We start from the raw sequence: 7,135 nt of genomic DNA, 5'->3' as shown, positions 1-7,135 counted from the left end.
GTCCGCTACCACACTGCAGTCATCGCTACCCATGAGTAGACCATCGGAGCCCTGACAGAGCAAGAACTGCATACACCCTGCCTGATATACCACTAACCCATGAGTGGTTGTGTGTGCAGATCATGTAACTGGCGATGTGTTCAACAACAATGGAGCCAACAATCGCTCAGCATGCAATCATGCAAAAATGGTGCATGACGCTAAAGCATGTTAACTCCTGAAAATACCAGCCTTCTCATAATGTGTACCAAAAGGAAAATCGAGTCCATAACAATGATCTTGGTACACATGCCAGATACTAAACCTAGGTACACATACCAAGTAATAAACCTAGGTACACATGTCAAGTAATAACACTAGGTACACATGCCAAGTATATCTAGTAGCTAGACCTATATCCGGTAATGCATTGTATGTCACTACATAAGTACACAATACAAGAATCAAGAGAACATAAGCAATAATGCATAACAGACAACAATAAGGGCATACTACGAGTATCAAGTAGTGACATACCAAGGCATATATAAACATCATCATTACTACTAGACATAACCTACTACGCATATCAACAAGATAATATCAAAAGAGATAAGTCAAAGGTACCCGTCTCAAAATGAAGATCGTATCAGATAGATCCCACGTCGAGACTCTCGTCTCGAATCAAAGTCTTGTAAATCAAACGTACAATATAGCTTCTCTAACACGTACCAAATAACTAAATCAAATTCCTAATTTAATTAGGAAACCCTAATTAACAATCAACCTTAATTTATTCATTGATCTAGGTTAACTAAATAAATCGAATCCAATCCAAAGCCTAGATTGAATCCAACATATAACCTCAATCGTTCTGAACCCACATAATTAGCTATCCGTAACCATACCAACCTCAATACGAATTGAGCTAAAATAAGAATCAGATTCTCAACAACTTACCCTACTCCAATGCCTTCCCTGTTGACTGACGACTGGAAAGAGCAGTTGCTGGGAATTCCAGCCGGATGCACTTGCTGCCAGAAATTTGTAGCTGACGCTACAACGAGGCCACCAAACTCAAAATCGGCAGTTCCCTCCCTAACAAAAACTAGGTCAAGCTGCTGTAGAAATTGGTGAAGAAGGGATAGAAGATGAGAACTTGACATTGACCTCTGGAGAAGAGATAGCCCTCTCGGATGCCGACTACAACTGAAATCTAGTGCTGGACCTCGAGACACAACTCCGGCAAAAACTAGAGCTCCGATCTCTCTCTCGGCCGAAGATGACTCCGAGAAAGGAAGGAAGAAGCTTGGCCGGCGGTGGCGTCGGGGTGCGTCCGTGTGGAGATGGCCGAGGAAGAAAGGGGAAACCGATGGATCGGGGTGGCCCAGTGAAATCGCGGAAGGCCGACGGAGGATCTAGATCGCGAGAAGGGAAAAGGGGAAATCAACAGTGATGAATCGGACCAGGAGATGAGGCAGTGTTCAGCGGTCGGTGTCCGACGTCAGGCCATGGTGGTCGGCGACGATGCGAGGAGGATGATCGAGGGAGGGCGTGGTGTCAGCAGTAGTGGGTGTCGCGATGGAGAAGAAGGGCGAGTCGGCATCGCAAGAGAGGAGGCGGCGTCAAGGTTGGCGGTGCATGGGCAAAGGCAGTAGAGAAGGGGGATCGGCACGAGGAAGAGAATCAGGAGGGGAAGGGAGAGGATGAGGGAAAGGAAAAGATTAGGTATTTATAAAATTTGAACTTAGGTTTAGAAAAATCAAAACCTAAGTTTATTCTTCAATCAACTCCCATTTTTGGGTATTCCAAATAGGCTTTTCCCAAGGCTATAAATTCATTCCCTTAAACTCGTCATACGAGCTTCAAAAAATTCTCAGAAAATTCTTAAAAATTTCTAAAAATTTCATTAAGGTTATTTGTCTATTAAACCTTATTATTTAAATATTATTTTATTGTAATATTTTACAGTTTAAATTTATATATAAAATATTAGGTAAATCTACCACCAATTTCTAAATTTGTCACATATTTGTAATGAATTTGAAAATTTATCACAGAATCTACGATGAATTATAAATTCGTGGTAGAATGCTATTTTTTTTTAAAAAAAAAAATCAAGCAGGTTGAGGTAACTAGAGAGCTTGGAATAACATGAAACAAGTTTTTATGATTCCTATAAATCCTTTGATTATATTAATGCCCTTAAAAAATAATTTCACCAAATATATTTTTTCTTCCATTGCTAAATCAATTAAGTGGATTTAAGACTTAGTAAAATTTTTATAAGAAGTTATGATTTTAACAGGTTACACTTATTTTGAAATATCTAAAGCAGGTTAGGGTATATAAAGAGCTCGGAATAAGATAAAATTTGTTCTTATGGGTTCTTATAAATGATGTGATCATATAAATGTACTTAAATATTAATTTTACCCAATATATTGAGATCAGTAATTTTTTGAAGGCAATTAACATTTTTTGAACACCTTCACATCAAAAAAATTACCAGTTAGGTAAAATTAGTGTTTGAGGAGATTTATATGAACCTATAGAAACTAGTTTCATGTTATTCCGAGTTCTCTAAGTACCTCAACCGGCTTTGGAAAGTTTAAAATTTTATATAAAAATATTTGACAAAGCTACTATGAATTTCTAAATTCGTTACATATTTGCGATGAAATTAGAAATTCATCACAGAATCTATGATGAAATTTGAAATTCATCGTAGAATGTTAATTTGTTTAAAAATTAAACTTTCCAAAACCGTTGAGGTACCTAGAGAGCTCAAAATGAGATTAAATCAGTTCCTTTGGGTTAATATAAATTTCCTAATCATATAAATATACTCTAATATTAATTTTACCTAATATATTGAGATCGATGATTTTTTTAAGGGTTTTAATATTTTTCTAACACCTTCACATCAAAAAAATCATTATAAAATTAGTATTTGAGGAGATTTATAAAATAAAGGGATTTATAGGAACCTATAGAAACTTATTTCATGTCATTCTGAACTCTCTAAGTATCTCAATCAGCTTCGGAAAGTTTAAAATTATATATATGAATATTTTGTAAATCTATGATGAATTTCTAAATTTGTTGTAGATTTGTGACAAATTTAGAAATTTGTATTCTGTGATGAATTCTAAATTCATTGCAGAATATTAATTTTTTTTAAAAAATAAACTTTCCAAAGTGGTTTGAGGTACCTAAAGAGCTTGGAAACTAGTTTCTATGGATTCTTAGAAATTTTTTTATCATATAAATGCACTCAAATATTAATTTTATACAATATATTGAGATCGGTGAATTTTTTAAGGCAATTAATATTTTTGAACACCTTTATGGTAAAAAAATAACTAATTTGGTAAAATTAGTATTTGAGGAGATTTATAAAATCAGGGGATTTATAGAAACTTATAGGAATTAGTTTCATGTCATTCTAAGCTCTTTAAGTGTCTCAACCAACTTTGGAAAGTTTAAAATTATATATAAAAATATTTGGCAAATTTGAGATGAAGTTAGAATTTGGCGTAGATTTGCGACAAATTTAGAAATTTGTCTCAGAATCTACAATGAATTCTAAATTTGTCGTAGAATCTGTGATGAGTTCTAAATTTGTCGTAGAATCTATGACGAATTATAAATTCGTCGTAGAATTAATTATTTTTTTTTTTTAAAGTAAACTTTCCAAAGCCAGTTGAGGTGCCTACTCAGAATGAGATGAAATCAATTCGTAAGAATTTCTATAAATCTCTTGATCATATAGATACCCTCAAATATTAATTTTACCTAATTTATTGAGATTGATAATTTTTTGAAGGTGATTAATATTTTAAAAATAAACTTTCTGCACTTAAGACTTAGTAAATTTTCTATAAGAAATTATGAATTTATCAAGTTACACTTATTTTGAAATATTCGAAGTAGATTAAGGTATTTAAAGAGTTCAGAATGAGATAAAATTAATTCCTATGAGTTACTATAAATCACCTAATCATATAAATGCACTCAAATATTAATTTTACCAAATAATTGAGATCAATAATTTTTTAAAGGAATTAATAATTTTCAGACACCTTCACATCAAAAAATTGGTTAGATAAAATTAGTGTTTGAGAAGATTTATAAAATCAACGGATTTATAGGAACCCATAGAAACTGGTTTCATATTATTTCGAGCTCCCTAAATATCTTAACTGGATTTGGAAACTTTAAAATTATATATAAAAATATTTGGCAAATCTGCGATAAATTTCTAAATTTGTTGTAGATTTGCGATAAATTTAGAAATTAGTCACAGAATCTGCGACTAAATTTAAAATTCATCATAGAATCTGTGACGAAATTTGAAATTCGTCGCATAATGTTATTTTTATTTTAAAAAATAAATTTTTCAAAGTCGGTTGAGGTATCTAGAGAGCTCGAAATGAGATGAAATTAGTTCCTATGGGTTACTATAAATTTGATGATCATATAAATGCCCTTAAATAATAATTTTACCTATTATATTGAGATTAGTGATTTTTTAAAGGAGATTAACATTTTTCAAACACCTTCATGTCAAAAAAATCACCGGTTGGATAAAATTAGTGTTTGAGGAGATTTATAAAATCATGAGATTTATAAGAACCCATAGGAACTCATTTTATATCATTCTAAGCTCTCTAAGTACCTCAATTGGCTTCAGAATGTTTAAATTTATATATAAAAATATTTATCAAATCTGTGACGAATTTTGAAATTCATCACATATTCTGCGACAAATTTCTAAATTAATCACAGAATGTTAATTTATTTTTTAAAAAATAACTTTCTGAAGCGGTTGAGGTACATAAAGGGCTTAGAATGATGTAAAACAAGTTCCTATAGGCTTCTATATCCCCTAATCATAAAAATGTCCTTAAAAAATAATTTGACCAACCATATTTTTTCTTCATTTTCTAAATCAATTACGTGCATATAAGACTTAGTTAAATTTTTATAAGAAGTTGTAATTTAACATGTTACAATTATTTTAAAATATCCGAAGACAGTTGAGGTACTTAGAGAACTAAGAATGAGATGATCCAATTCCTATGGGTTCCTATAAATCTCTTGATCATATAGATGCCCTTAAATATTAATTTTACACAATATATTGAGATTAGTGATTTTTTGAAGGCGATTAATATTTTTTGATACCTTCATGCAAAAAAAATCATCGGTTGGATAAAATTAGTATTTGAGAAGATTTATAAAATCATAGGATTTATAGAAACCAATAGAAATCTTTCAAGCTATTCATGGAAGCCGCCTTTAGCACTGTTCATGGAAGGCACCTTTCAAGCTATTGAAGGTGCCTTCCCTATAGCAGATCAACTGTCACGCCCCAGAGGAGTCTCTATCCGAAGAAATTTCGGCAGCACCTTCCCTGTACCGGTGACAATCTGAAACTTTTCTACAGACATAATATACATCAGCCACAGGCGGCTGGAATATACACACAACCACGCAGTTATATATATATCATCAGCCCACACGGCTGGAACAAAACCAACACAACGAAAATGACAGAAACCCAATACTAACCAAAGCACAAAAACTGCTAGCCGGCTAGGCTTACACAACCAACAACAAATACAAAATACCACATAACAACATCAACACTCCAAAAATAAAACCAGAGTACAGAGCTAAACAAACTGATACATAAAACAAACAAAACATACGTGAAACCGATAAGTCTTCTGATGTGACGTGGGGACCAGCAGACAGGATGCTCCAAGCGACACCATAAATAACCTGGCACCTGAAAAAGATAGTGTCAACGGGGGTGAGTTCAACAACTCAGCGAATACTAATGGACATGAGTAGTAAGATATATCTAACAGCAACAAACATGGAATACAGCTTCCTAATCATATATAGGGAATATGCAAAACTGAAAGGTAACTGAGGAAGCTGTACTCACCAGGAACTCCTATCCAGACAAAAGGGTCGTCAAACCGAAAGTGTCAATAATCCTGAATGTAGGTCAAAGGTATGCATCCAACCAAAATGCAGCAACCAAATGCAGCAAACACAATCACAATAATATAAATACATCAATGCATATGATGCTAATGATGCGTCCTGGTCACCCCTGACGCCAGTCAGTCCTCTCACACACAAATGGCGAGACCGAGTGGGTAGGGCTATGACAACCGTGCACTCTGTCGCCCCTGATGAGTGACCGAGTGGGCGGGATCTTGTCGGAGTACTGTCCCGTGACCCCAAATCATAAATGGGGAGCTCAATGCTCTCAACTCCCAGTACACGATGACGGGAGGTATCTCTGCGTCACACTACCCATGAGCTAACCAACGAAGCCAAACAGAGTCCACCGTCTCGGCTACTACGCTACACTAAATGCCGAGCCAAACAGAGGAACTGCTCACGGCACACTGAGTCCTCAGACCAACGGAGCCAAACAGCAGAACCGCCACACACCTGTCTGATATACCACTAACCTATGAGTGGTGATGTGTGCAGTACATGTAACTGGCGATGTGCTCAACCATAGTGGAGCCGACAATCGCACAGCATGCAATCATGATGCATGTCACTATGCATAGCAAAAACTGATCAACATAACCATATCCATAAATACAAAATGGGTACTGTAAAAGCGATGGTCACATACCAAAATCTAGAGTACACAGGTCAGATAGAATATCAAAACATATATCCTGAACATAACAAGTATGGTATATCCTGATCAGCATAGAAAAATCCATATATATATAATATGGGTACCACAGTATCAGTAGGTCAAATCCACAGATCTAGGGCATACAGGTCCTCTATGGTATAGCAACCTAGATCCTAAACATATCTCCTTCCATAACATATGTACCAACAATATGCACATATCAAGAATCAAGGTCTAGGTACACGAATCATATATGATATACAAATAGAGGTACACAAGCCAGTCATGGCATAAAAACCTAAGTATCAGATAATCTCGATACACATGACTAAAACCAAAAGTCCAGAACCTAGTCCTAACCTCAGTAAAACATGGTATGTCACTTATTCTAGAAACTAAGATACTCATGGTAATACAGTACTCATGGCAATTGTTGGTGCAACCTTAGGTCAAGGTTGACCTGGTTGACCCGACTCG

General features: G+C 34.9%; 1 long non-coding RNA gene across 1 annotated transcript; it reads right to left on the bottom strand.

Annotated features, from left to right (window-relative positions):
• Positions 1-603: 603 nt before the first annotated feature.
• On the bottom strand, positions 604-1,677 carry LOC122034519. Its single transcript, XR_006126718.1, has 2 exons — positions 1,150-1,677; positions 604-1,077 (listed from the first exon to the last, which is right to left on the bottom strand). It is a non-coding gene; the product is annotated as an uncharacterized LOC122034519 (long non-coding RNA).
• Between the last annotated feature and the right edge of the window lie 5,458 nt (positions 1,678-7,135).

The sequence above is a fragment of the Zingiber officinale genome, chromosome 11B, assembly GCF_018446385.1.
Source record: "Zingiber officinale cultivar Zhangliang chromosome 11B, Zo_v1.1, whole genome shotgun sequence".
NCBI lineage: Eukaryota > Viridiplantae > Streptophyta > Magnoliopsida > Zingiberales > Zingiberaceae > Zingiber > Zingiber officinale.
This window is presented reverse-complemented; position numbering and strand designations above follow the sequence as displayed.